This window comes from Moschus berezovskii, chromosome 26 (genome assembly GCF_049115385.1).
Source record: "Moschus berezovskii isolate FMDL1 chromosome 26, NW_MosBer_1.0, whole genome shotgun sequence".
Taxonomy (NCBI): Eukaryota; Metazoa; Chordata; class Mammalia; order Artiodactyla; family Moschidae; genus Moschus; species Moschus berezovskii.
Genome location: NC_142485.1, coordinates 44,847,180 through 44,861,681, shown reverse-complemented (window position 1 = coordinate 44,861,681; position 14,502 = coordinate 44,847,180). Strand labels below are relative to the sequence as shown.

The following is a 14,502-nucleotide window of genomic DNA, read 5'->3' as shown; positions in this document are numbered from 1 at the left end:
TACTTAAAGTGATGAAAGAAAATAACCTACAGCCCAGATTACTGTACCCAGCAAGGATCTCATTCAAATATGAAGGAGAAATCAAAAGCTTTACAGACAAGCAAAAGCTGAGAGAATTCAGCATCACCAAATCAGCTCTCCAACAAATGCTAAAGGATCTTCTCTAGACAGGAAACACAGAAAGGGTGTATAAACTCAAACCCAAAGCAATAAAGAAAATGGCAACGGGATCATACTTATCAATAATTACCTTAAACGTAAATGGGTTGAATGCCACAACCAAAAGACAAAGGCTGGCTGAAAGGATACAAAAACAAGACACCCATATATGTTGTCTACAAGAGACCCACCTCAAAACAAGGGACACATACAGACTGAAAGTGAAGGGCTGGAAAAAGATATTCCATGCAAATAGAGACCAAAAGAAAGCAGGAGTAGCAATACCCATATCAGATAAAATAGACTTTAAAACAAAGGCTGTGAAAAGAGATAAAGAACGAAACTACATAATGATCAAAGGACCAATCCAAGAAGAAGATATAACAATTATAAATAATTATGCACCCAACATAGGAGCACCGCAATATGTAGGACAATTACTAACAACTATGAAAGGGGAAATAACAATGCAATAATAATGGGAGATTTTAATACCGCACTTACATCTATGGATAGATCAACTAAACAGAAAATTAACAAGGAAACACAAACTTTAAATGACACAATAGATCAGTTAGACCTAATAGATCTCTATAGGACATTTCACCCCAAAACAAGGAATTTCAGCTTTTTCTCAAGCACACATGGCACCTTTTCCAGGAGAGATCATATCTTGGGCCATAAATCTAGCCTTGGTAAATTCAAAAAAATTGAAATCATTCCAAGCATCTTTTCTGACCACAATGCAGTAAGATTAGATCTCAATGACAGGAGAAAAACTATTAAAAATGCCAACATATGGAGGCTGAACAACACGCTGCTGAATAATGAACAAATCATAGAAGAAATCAAAAGAGAAATCAAAATATGCATAGAAATGAATGAAAATGAAAACACAACAACCCAAAACCTCTGGGACACTGTAAAAGCAGTGCTAAGGGGGAAGTTCATAGCAATACAGCCACACCTCAAGAAACAAGAAAACAGTCAACTAAATAACCTAACTCTACACCTAAAGAAACTAGAAAAGGAAGAAATGAAGAAGCCCAGGGTTAGTAGAAGGAAAGAAATCGTAAAAATTAGGGCAGAGATAAATGCAAAAGAAACAAAAGAGACCATAGCAAAAATCAACAAAGCCCAAAGCTGGTTCTTTGAGAAGGTAAATTAAATTGACAAACCACTAGCCAGACTCATCAAGAAACAAAGGGAGAAGAACCAAATCAATAAAATTAGAAATAAAGATGGAGAGATCACAACTGACAACACAGAAATACAAAGGATTATTAGAGAATACTATCAGCAATTATATGGCAATAAAATGAATAACTTGGAAGAAATGGACAAATTCCTAGAAAAGTACAACTTTCCAAAACTGAACCAGAAAGAAATAGAAAATCTGAATAGACCCATCACAAGAACGGAACTAGAGGCTGTAATCAGAAATCTTCCAGCAAACAAAAGCCCAGGTCCAGACAGCTTCACAGCTTCTACCAAAAATTTAGAGAAGAACTAACACCTATTCTACTCAAACTCTTCCAGAAAATTGCCGAGGAAGGGAAACTTTCAAACTCATTCTATGAGGCCACTATCACCCTAATCCCAAAACCTAGTAAAGATCCCCCCAAAAAAGAAATCTACAGGGCAATATCACTGATGAATATAGATGCAAAAATCCTTAACAAAATTCTAGCAATCAGAATTCAACAATACATTAAGAAGATCATACATCATGACCAAGTGGGCTTTATTCCAGGAATGCAAGGATTCTTCAATATCTGCAAATCAATCAATGTAATACACCACATTAACAAACTGAAAAGTAAAAATCATATGATTATTTCAATAGATGCAGAGAAAGCCTTCGACAAAATTCAACATCCATTTATGATAAAAACTCTCCAGAAAGTGGGAATAGAAGGGACATATCTCAACATAATAAAAGCTATATATGACAAACCCACAGCAAACATTATCCTCAATGGTGAAAAACTGAAAACATTTCCCTAAAGTCAGGAACAAGACAAGGGTGCCCACTCTCACCACTGCTATTCTACATACTTCTGGAAGTTTTGGCTACAGCAATCAGAGCAGAAAAAGACATAAAAGGAATACAAATTGGAAAAGAAGAAGTAAAACTTTCACTGTTCGCTGATGACATGATCCTCTACATAGAAAACCCTAAAGACTCTACCAGAAAACTACTAGAGTTAATCAATTAATACAGTAAACTGGCAGGATATAAAATCAACACACAGAAATCACTTGCATTCCTATACAGTAATAATGAGAAAATAGAAAGAGAAATTAAGGAAACTATCCCATTCACTGTTGCAACGAAAAGAATATAGGAACATAACTACCTAAGGAAACAAAAGATTTGTGCAAAGAAAACTATAAACCACTAGTGAAAGTAATCAAAGAGGACACAAATAGATGGAGAAATATACCATATTCATGGATTGGAAGAACAAATATTGTGAAAATGAATATACTAGGCAAAGTAATTTACACATTCAATGCAATCCCTATCAAGCTACCAACGATATTTTTCACAGAACTAGAACAAATAGTCTCACAATTTGTATGGAAATACAAAAAACCTCGAATAGCCAAAGCAATCTTGAGGAAGAAAAATGGAACTGGGGGAATTAACCTGCCAGACTTCAGGCTCTACTACAAAGCTACAGTCATCAAGACAGTATGGTACTAGCATAAAGACAGAAATATAGATCAATGGAACAAAATAGAAAGCCCAGAGATAAACCCACGCACCTATGGACACCTTAACTTTGACAAAGGAGGCAAGAATATAAAATGGAGAAAAGACAGTCTCTTTAACAAGTGGTGCTGGGAAAACTGGTCAGCCACATGTAAAAGAATGAAACTAGAACACTTCCTAACACCATACACCAAAATAAACTTAAAATGGATTAGAGAGCTAAATGTAAGACCAGATACTATAAAACTCCTAGAGGAGAATGTAGGCAAAACACTCTCCGACATAAATCACAGCAGGATCCTCCATGACCTACCTCCCAGAATATTGGAAATAAAAGCAAAAATAAACAAATGGGACCTAATTAAAATCAAAAGCTTCTGCACAGCGAAGGAAAATATTAGCAAGGTGAAAAGATAGCCTTCAGAATGGGAGAGAATAATAGCAAATGAAACAACTGATAAAGGATTAATCTCCAAATTATACAAGCAGCTCCTGCAGCTCAATTCCAGAAAAATAAATGACCCAATCAAAAAATGCGCCAAAGAACTAAACAGACATTTCTCCAAAGAAGACATAAAGATGCCTAACAAACACATGAAAAAATGCTCAACATCCCTCATAATCAGAGAAATGCAAATCAAAACCACAATGAGATACCATTTCACACCAGTCAGAATGGCTGCTATCCAAATGTCTACATGCAATTAATGCTGGAGAGGGTGTGGAGAGAAGGGAACCCTCTTACACTGTTGGTGGGAATGCAAACTAGTACAGCCACTATGGAGAACAGTGTGGAGATTCCTCAAAAAACTGGAAATAGAACTGCCATATGATCCAGCAATCGCACTCCTGGGCATACACACGGAGGAAACCAGAATTGAAAGAGACACATGTACTCCAGTGTTCATTGCAGCATTGTTTATAATAGCCAGGACATGGAAGCAACCTAGATGTCCATCTGCAGACGAATGGATAAGAAAGCTGTGATACATATACACAATGGAGTATTACTCAGCCATTAAAAAGAACGCATTTGAACCAGTTCTAATGAGGTGGATGAAACTGGAGCCTATTATACAGAGTGAAGTAAGCCAGAAAGAAAAACACCAATACAATATACTAACGCATATATATGGAATTTAGAAAGATGCAAATGATAACCCTGTATACGAGACAGCAAAAGAGACACAGATGTATAGAACAGTCTTTGGGACTCTGTGGGAGAGAGTGAGGGTGGGATGGTTTGGGAGAATGGCATTGAAACATGTATATTATCATATGTGAAACGAATCGCCAGTTCAGGGTCGATGCATGTTACAGGATGCTCGGGGCTGGTATGCGGGGATGACCCAGAGGGAGGATAAGGGGAGGAGGGAGGTGGGAGGGGGGGTCCGGAGGGGAAAATCATGTACACCCAGGGAGGATTCATGTCAATATATGACAAAACCAACCAATATAATATTGTAAAATAATTAGCCTCCAATAAAAATAAAAATTTAAAAAAAGATTAAACCCCCCCAAAAAATGTAAATCAAAACAAATTCCACTGGCAGTCTTCTAGAAATCTCTTTCTTGTTTGGTAATGATCAGCAATATTTATGATCAATTTTACTTATTTAAGATCTACTCAGATTCTACTTTATCTAATTTACAATTTTTCATCATTTCCATAGAATGATATTTTCATGCTTTGCTGATGTTCAAATATACCATGTTTACCACATTTCCCTGGTTTGTCACTCCAAAGTGAGCCTGAACCATTACTCTAGTATTTAAAGGATACTTAACAATATTACCTTTTCTTCTGCTGAGCACAGACTATGCCTTTTATTTCCTTGCAAACTCCAGAGCAACCCCTTTAAATCTATTCATTCATCAAACATTCACTGACACCTACAACATCCAGGTACTATCACACCTTCATTAGTGTAAAGTAATAATTAAGTATTTACAACAATATTCCCTCAACAGTCAACTCTGAACAAACAGCCATCTGCCCTGTTTGGGGCTATACTGTCCTTCCTATTACTCATCCCATCCAAAGCTTGAAAGACTTTGTCACTGACCCTTATCCAATCACTACATATACTTTTACAAGATTTTGAGAATGACTGAACTGCCATACCATGATTACCTTTTCTAGGAATCTCTCTCCTTCCACTGGGTTCTCATAGTGTCTTATTAATAGCATTCTTATATTACTTAGTATATTCTACTTTGTATTATTCTTATCTGCCTGCATGTCTTATCTTGTCCCCTAGGTCATAAGCTTCCTGAGGGCAGGAATCCTGGCTTATTCAGCTCTGGAGACGCAGTAAAATTTTACTGTGTTTGAGACCTGGCAATGCTGAGTGAATAATCAATAAAGAGAACAGCAGCCCCTTAAGGCAGCAATTGTCAGGCTTACCTGCACCTCCACCATCCAGTCCACAAGAATGGCCCTCATGTCACTGGTGATATCAATCTGCCTGGTCATATATTTTTTAAGTATAAACTTTTCCTGGCAGAAAGAAAGAAGTATTAACAGATAAACTCTTCCTGTCGTTCAAAATTATAACTTAGGAAAAACTATATGCAACTAATATCTAAAAACAAATTATACCTCAACATAAGTAATTTCTTCACAGTTCTAACTCACTATTTTTAGCTGGTATCAGATAGAGACAGAGCAAAGTATCCTTTCCCAGACAAGGTCAGTTATCCTTGGGAAATGAACACACATGATATTCAAGTATCAGGGTAGATATTGAGGAGTCTGGCAGAATATGAAATATAGGCAGGAATACACATATGACTGTAGATGAATACCAACAAGATTCTGCCCCTTCTTTGTAATTCAATCAAAAGCACGATACCATGCTGTATAGAGGAGTCCTTCTCAAACTTTAACATACATATTTGAAAGATATTTGAGGATCTTTAAAATTTAGAAAGTCTAGGGTGAGCCTCAGTTCAGTTCAGTCGCTCAGTCGTGTCCGACTCTTTGCGACAGCATGAATCACAGCACGCCAGGCTTCCCTGTCCATCACCAACTCCCGGAGTTCACTCAAACTCATGTCCATCGAGAGAGTGATGCCATCCAGCCATGTCATTCTCCGTCGTCCCCTTCTCCTCCCGCCCCCAACCTTTCCCAGCATCAGAGTCTTTTCCAGTGAGTCAACTCGTCGCATGAGGTGCCCAAAGTATTGCAGTTTCAGCTTTAGCATCAGTCCTTCCAATGAACACCCAGGATTGATCTCCTTCAGGATGGACTGGTTGGATCTCCTTGCAGTCCAAGGGACTCTCAAGAGTCTTCTCCAACACCACAGTTCAAAAGCATCAATTCTTCGGCGATCAGCTTTCTTCACAGTCCAACTCTCACATCCATACATGGCCACGGGTAAAACCATAGCCTTGACTAGACGGACCTTGGTTGGCAAAGTAATGTCTCTGCTTTTTAATATGCTATCTAGGTTGGTCATAACTTTCCTTCTAAGGAGTAAGCGTCTTTTAATTTCATGGCTGCAATCAGCATCTGCAGTGATTTTGGAGCCCCCAAAAATAAAGTCTGACACTGTTTCCACTGTTTTCCCATCTATTTCCCATGCAGTGATGGGACCAGATGCCATGATCTTTGTTTTCTGAATGTTGAGCTTCAAGCCAAACTTTTCACTCTCCTCTTTCACTTTCATCAAGAGGCTTTTGAATTCCTCTTCACTTTCTGCCATAAGGGTAGTGTCATCTGCATATCTGAGGTTACTGATATTTCTCCTGGCAATCTTGATTCCAGCTTGTGCTTCCTCCAGCCCAGGGTTCAACATGATGTACTCTGCATATGAGTTAAATAAGCAGGGTGACAATATACAACCTTGATGTACTCCTCTTCCTATTTGGAACCAGTCTGTTGTTCCGTGTCCAGTTCTAACTGTTGCTTCCTGACCTGCATACAGGTTTCTCAAGAGGCAGGTCAGGTGTTCTGCTATTCCCATCTCTTTCAGAATTTTCCACAGTTTATTGTGATCCACACAGTCAAAGGCTTTGGCAGAGTCAATGAAGCAGAAATAGATGTTTTGGTTTCTGCATTTCTAACAAGATCTTAAGTGAAACCAATACTGCTCAGCTAAGGCCCACACTTTCAGTATAGCAAAATTATCTCTTGCTTCTTCCAAGATATACTAGACAAAGTACAGGTTCTGGAGTCAGTTCATCTATTACCATGTCTCTAGAGAGAAGATGAGACATTCATCATTCCTCTTATGAATGGCCTGTTAAAATTCTAGTTAGTACATAACCCTGGTCCCATCTGTTCCACTGAGAGAGAGAAGAAAATTTGGAATTGATGAACATTAGTGGTAAAGGAGACTGGCAGATTTGAAAGGAGAAAGAAAATTTCACCAGGTTGGAGAGCTGGAACAAAGTCTGGTTTTATATGAAATGCCAGAAAACTGCATAGAGAAAGGGAAAGATCTCTAAGAGCAGTCACTCAGAAAGAGCTCGCTTGACAATGTTTGTGTCTGAGATTACCTCCTAAGCAATTAGAGGTGTGGGCTTATGGTGATCAGTCTAAGGTATTCAAACTACTTCATATCCCAGATCTACTACACACTAGTTGTTTTGACTGAGTAGTTTCCCCCAACTATAAAAAGGAGAAAATAATACCTACCATCATGAGGCTATTGGGAGAATTAAACAAGATAATGTTTATAAATCCTTTAGCACAATATTTAACTCATAGTATGCTACCAGGAGACGTCAGTTGCTACTGTTATTATTTTTCTCATCATTATCTCCCCTTTAAAGCTGCATTTGAAGGATGCATGGTAAGGAAACAAGAACTGGAAAATCATTTCCCCTCACCCCCATCCCCTACATACCTCTCTTTTCTTCATGTAACTGAAGATATCCTTAGCATATACAGCTGAAAAATGGCTCACTGTGGTCTATGTCAGTATCCCCCAGTGGGATCATCTGCTTGGAAATCATCAAAAAGACATATTAGGAGAAAGATTCCTAAAGAAGCTTAGCACACACACATAAAAAATTACTCCTTTCTTCCCACTTTTATCTTCAACTCAAGCCTTTGCCCTGTAATCCTCATACTGTTGAGTAACCAAGAAATACTTAATCCTTATACATACCTGCTCTGCCCTAAGAACCAGGCACTATTATTACAGGTAAGCACAAGATTCTCCAAGAAAGACATTGTGATCTTACAATCTTCCAGCTTATGTCACCTGTTATGTTTCAATGTTTTGATTGGGCCCAATTCATCTTCTTGTTAGCCTTTTCCTCCCTTCTATACCTTTAACCAGGTTATTTTGCCTACATCCAGGTTGTTTCTCCTCCCAGGTACCAAATCTCATCTCAGTTTCCTTCTAATTTACAACTTATAAACCATCTTCCTTGGAAGATGCCTCTGTGAATTTAACTCATCTTTAGCTACTGCTGCTGCTGCTGCTGCTGCTAAGTCACTTCAGTCGTGTCCGACTCTGTGTGACCCCATAGACGGAAGCCCACCAGGCTCCCCCGTCCCTGGGATTCTCCAGGCAAGAACATTGGAATGGGTTGCCATTTCCTTCTCCAATGTGTGAAAGTGAAAAATGAAAGTTAAGTCGCTCAGTCGTGTCTGACCCTTAGCGACCCCATGGACTGCAGCCTACCAGGTTCCTCCATCCATGGGATTTTCTAGGCAGGAGAACTGGAGTGGCTTGCCATCGCCTTCTCCGATCTTTAGCTAAGGTCCTATGTAATGCAGATTGCAATTACTAAGAAAGGCAATTTCCTGAAATTGTCTAACCACTACTGAAATACACACACAGAGAGTATTCCAGACCCTTGAGGGTGGCCCTGGAATAAATACTTTCTATTCCAATCATGAAGTCAAGAGACTCTACAAGGCCAGTTTGGTTTAATATCACTTACTATATACAACTCAATTGCTTAGGAAGGCAAAAAAATCTCTGCTAGCCGCCACCTCCAGGACAACAAAGAACACTTCAACTAATTTAAGAAGAAAGAAAGCAGAATACCTCCTGCTGTGATCTCTTGTTGCAAGATGAGAAAGGTTTATTGAAATTGGATTCACAAGTACTGGATTGCTTATGGTACTGCACGACATGGTGATGGTGTTGAACAAGCCTGTTCCAGATTCAGAGGTGGTGGTGGACACATCTGGGTTGGTTTCAATTTGGAGGGTGAAATCTTTGAGAAAAGTGTCTTCTTTGTGAGTGAGTGTCTTTTGCAAGGCCAATGGCTCCTTCCAGACAGCCTCCTTCTCAATCGTGGAATTCTCCTGCAAGGCTAAGGACTCCCTCAGGATGGTCTCCTTTTCAATGTTGGGCTTCTCCTGCAAGGCCTGTGGCTGCTTAATAATGCACTCCTCTTCACTGGTGATGTTCTCTTGCAAGGTTGACTGCTTTTTCAAGAGGAACACCTCCCCCTGAGCAGTGGGCTGCTTCTTAAAAGATGATTGTCTCTCTATGCTGGCTGCTGCCTCAGGGGAGATCTTCTCCTTCAGAACCAATTGTTTCTCGAAAATAATTTCTCTTCAGTGGTGCTTTTCTTCTGCAAAGCCAACGGCATCTTCAAGAAGTCCACTTCCTTATCAGTTTTCTGCAAGACCAAGGACTTCTCCATGGTCAACAGTTCCTTGATATATGATTTTTCTTTAGTGGCTATGTTCTCCTGTAAGGTCAATGGCTTCTTTGAGAGGGACGCCTGTTGCAGAGAGGTATGTTTCTCTTTCAATACAAATGGATCCTGGAAGAGGAGCCCCTCTTCAATTGTAGACTTTTTTTTAAGGGCAACGACTTCTTAAAGAGTGACTTCTCTTCAGAGGTGGTCTTCTCCATTACCGTGTTCCACTGAGTGATTTGCCTCATTTTTGGAGATAATGGTGTCTTGGTAAGAACTGCCTCATCAGTTGAAGTCTTCTTCCTAGATGATACTGGCATCATAAAGGAATTCTTACCTTCACCAATCATATTCTGCAAACCCAACAGTTCTTGGTAGATAGACATTATTTGAGTGGCACACATTTGCTTCATTAAAGATGACTCCTCGGTAGAGACTGCCACATTTGTGGTGTGTGTCTTCCTAAATGATAGTGGTTCCATAAGAAATTCATCTTTACTGTCTATTCTCTCCTGTAATGCCCATGGCTTTTTTAAGGGGGCCACATTCCCCTGAGTGGTGTGCTTCTCTTGCAGTGCAGATGGTTCCTTCAAGAGGGACTCCACCTCAGTGGTAGGCTCCTTAATGAGTGATTTCTCTTCAGAAATGGTCTGCAATACTAGTGGCTTGGTCAAACAGGACTTACCCTGAGTGGGACATTTCTTCTATAAAGATAACAGCATATTGGTGGAGGGTGCCTCCCCAATGGTAAACTTCTTAAAAGTCAAAGTCTCCTTTTCAAGTGATTCCTCCTCAGTTGGAGTCTTTTGCAAGACCAAAGGCTTCTTCAAGATGGATGCCTCCTCTAGAATGGGGTGCTTCTCCTGCAATGCTGATGGCTCTTGGAAAAGGGATTCCTTAGTGGTAGGTGGCTTCTTAAAGGGTAATGGCTCCTTAACAAGTGACTTCTCTTCAGATGTGACCTTCTGCAATACTAGTGGCTTCTTCAAGTGGTACAACTTCCCCTGAGTTGTACGCTTCCTCTTTAAAGGTAGTGGCTTCTTGGGAAGTGTTGCCTCCTTAGTAGTATGAGTCTTCCTAAAGGAAAGTGGCTCCATAAGAAAATCATCTTCACCATCTTTCTTCTGCAATGCCCATGGCTTCTTCAAAAGTGTCACTGCTTCATCAGTGGTATGCTCCTCTTGCAACACTGAGAGGTCCTGGAAGAGGGACTCCTCCTTAGGGGTAGGCTTCTTTTTAAAGGACAGGAACTGGCTAATGAGTGCCTTCTCTCCAGAGGTGGTCTTCTTCAATACTAATGGCTTCTTCAAGTAGGCCATCTTCCTCTTCCTCTGAGTAGTGCACTTTTTCTTTAAAGGTAATGGCCTCATGATGAAGGTTGTCTCCTCAGTGGTAGATTGCTTCTTCAAAGCCAATGGTTCCTTAAAAAGTGATTTCTCTTCAGTGTCAATCTTCTCCTGAAAGTCCAATGATTTCATCAAGATGGATATTTCTTGTTCAGAGGTGTGCTTCTCTTGCAATGCAGGTGGTTCCTGGAAAAAGGACTCCTTCTCAGCAGTAGGCTTTCTCTTAAAAGACTCCTTAGTGAGTGGCTTTTCTTCACAGGTGGTCTTCTGCAGTACTAGAGGATTTTTCCTACAGGACATCTTCCTCTGAGTGATATACTTTTTCTTTAAAGATGATAATGGGCTGGTGGAGGTTGCTTCCTCAGTTTTGAGCTTTTTCCTAACATTCTGGAGCTCCATAAAGGAAGAATCCTCTTCAACACTGACATCCTGCAAGGCCAACTCCTCCCCCAAGCAGGACTGCTTTCCCTGATATGGGCACATATTCTTTAAGGATAATGTCCTGTTGGTGATGGCTGCCTCCTCGGTTTTACGCTTCTTCCCAAAAGTCACTGGCTGTACAACATCACATTCACTCTTCCCTGCAAGGACAGTGGCTTCTGCAAGAGGGACATCACCCCCTGATTTGTGCACTTCTTTGAAGGTAATGACCTCTTCGTGAGGACTGCATTCTCAGAAGTGGGATCCTCTTTTTAAATGAATGGCTTTTTGAAAAGAGATGCTTCTTCAGTATTGGGTGTCTTGGAGCTGGTAGACATATCCAGAGTGAGCAATTCATCTATAATGTTTGGCGCCATGGTGGTTAAGACTACTACTGGTGAGAGTTCTGCCTTGTATCTGCAAAGAAAACAATGTCTGGGTGAGAAGACTGTAGTTCCTAGAATCCTTACCTATCATTTCATTTTGTCACTACACTTACTAAATATATGGAAAGGGAAAGGACTGCAACCCCAGGAGACAGACTAGAGGGTAAAAAATCAATGGGTAACATAGTAAATCTACTAAGTAGCATAGTGTATAGTTTCTATGATCTAGGTCCTCACACTTTTCTAAAAAAATTCCCCCTGAAATCCTTATCTTGCTTTTTCATATATGACTTATTACCTTTATTTATATAAAAAGGTTTTCATTATAATACTTAGCACATCGTATGAGTGATTTGCTTATGTGTCAGTCTCTCTCACTAGCTGCATTTGTCTTTGTCTATCACCACTAGGCATCTGGTGAAACTCAGATTGAAATTAATATTGTTTGAAGCTTATGAGAGAGGATTATAAGAGACAGGCTTATAAAAGGTTTATGAAAGCTTATAAGAGAAAGTTGGTCTGGTACTTAATATTCATGGTATCTAATCATATTCCCTTCACCCTAGGCTATTCACAAGATGCTTTCCCAGTGAAGATAATAAAAAGATAAAAAATAAACATTTGTTGACATGTGTCAGATGCAAAGCTTAGCAGCAGCACTTCAATTAGAATGATTAACCTGGTGTGACCAAATCACTGAATGACTAGAAATCAGAACAAGAAAAGAGAACTATTGGTAAATAAGATCGATCTGAACAAAAGTACCTCAAAAAAACTAGATATTATAGGATTCTATTTATATGAATCATCCAGAGGAGACATATCCACAGAGGTATATCTATAACAGATAGTAGACTGGTGGGTGTCTGGAGCTGGGAGGGGGTGGGGAAGAAGATGGAAAGGGGGACTTAGAAATCTATTCTTCCTAAAAGAAGTAATTCCCACTGGAATGAGGAGAGGATATAGAAAGGTCTTACTCCACTTTCTAACTCTTCTTCCAATAAAAGTTTTCCTAGGAGTAAATCCTTTTCCCAAATCCTAGGTGAGAATACTCATATCTACTTGCAGAACCTGTGATCAGTTCCCTAAAAACAGCTGGAAAACACACATTTTTGGCCTAGTTCAGTCGCTCAGTCGTGTCCGACTCTTTGCAACCCCATGAATCACAGCACGCCAGGCCTCCCTGTCCATCACCAACTCCCGGAGTTCACTCAAACTCATGTCCATCGAGTCGGTGATGCCATCCAGCCATCTCATTCTCTGTCGTCCCCGTCTCCTCCCACCCCCAATCCTTCCTAGCATCAGACTCTTTTCCAGTGAGTCAACTCGTCGCAGGCCTAAGGAGACAGTAATTTCTCTAGAGTAACAAGAAACAAGCCTCCCCTAAGGCTTCTTATGGGATAAGCAGACTGGCAAGCTATTAATCAGCTGCTGAGAATCCCCTGAAAATTGGTTCCACACTCTCAAGCCCAGACTTGTTCAATCAGGGACTGAATCACCAAGAGAGAGAAAATATGAACACAAGATCTCTTGGCAAATTCCTCAATGACAACAGCTCTTTCAATATGCACACAACATGGTGGTGAGGGGCAGAGGGAGGGAGGGAAGGAGGGGCAGAGGAGGGAGAGACAAGAGACCTGGAATTCTTTAGCAACTTAGACCATCTAAGCACCCAGGGTTAATATAGTATTCACCACTGTGGCTCACTAACAATGTTCTCAATGGGGACAAAAGGCAGTCGAAAGGATGTCACTCCCTCTCCTTTACCATCTAAAACAATGACATCTGAGTTCCCTGTACTCACTTTTTTATATCCATCTTATTGTTTCAGGCAACCTAGCAGCGAATGTGTTCCTGTTTCTCTTCTTGGAAGTATCTTTAACAAACTCATTATTGGCTTCCTTCTTGGGCTGGACAGGTTGACTTTGAGGAGCCTGAAAAAAAAAGGAGGGGGATGGTCAGGAGAAGGAAGCAAGGAAATGGAGAGAGAAAACCTCAAATTACTCAAAAAGTGGTTCTTATAGGAAAGTCCTGACCCACGTCCTCACCCTGGACGCCTTGTTTGAGTGTTTTCAGAAACACCAATCAAAATCTCTCTCAACCAGTATGGTACTGGTGCCAACTAATCATGATGGAAGCTAGCAGTACAGTAGTCCTGGTACATATTATCTAAATAGCAGCCCTTGGTGATTTCAAGATACATAGGATATAGTGTTGATCTCCATACTGGCTGGCAAATTCCCAAAGATATTTTGTAAACGTCACATTCCATTTTGACCCCATAAGATGTTCAGAGGGGGAAAAAGACCATAAAACTTGCTTTGCTGCCTGAGAATGCCGAGATCAACTAGCGTTTCAGGGTAGACCTCTAACACATCACTATCTGTGATACATCTATCCCATCTCACTGAGGGGATATTTATTTAACATGGGGCTCTGGGGAGCTCCACCAAAAACGCTAATCATAACTAATTCTGTTAAACAGTAGAAGAAATCATGGGACTGTGAATAACATCAATAAAAAAAATCATTTTAAAGGTTATGCCTTTAAAATAAAACAAACTGAATCTAATTATATTCCAAATAAATACCATAACCACATTGAAGGACAAAAGAAAGAAAACAGAATACAAGAAACAGCTAATCCAAGTAAACACAGGCTGTATACCCTCAGTATATACATCCTCAATCAGGATGGGTTTGTGGTGTTGTAGGGAATATCACAAATAAATCTGGAACTCTTTTTAATAGATGTGTTTATTATGGTAGTGTGGAAGAAGTAATTCTGAAACGTTTAGATACAGTATTGAGTAAATATGTTGATGATCTTGGGAACCATGGTTCTCACTGTAAAGAAGGA

The 14,502-nt window shown here is 39.9% G+C and overlaps 2 pseudogenes; one reads left to right on the top strand and one right to left on the bottom strand.

The window, feature by feature from the left end:
* Window positions 1–14,502, top strand: part of LOC129557401 (frizzled-3-like) — a 929,688-nt pseudogene that overhangs the window by 815,403 nt on the left and 99,783 nt on the right.
* Window positions 1–14,502, bottom strand: part of LOC148773786 (G2/mitotic-specific cyclin-B3-like) — a 55,224-nt pseudogene that overhangs the window by 34,856 nt on the left and 5,866 nt on the right.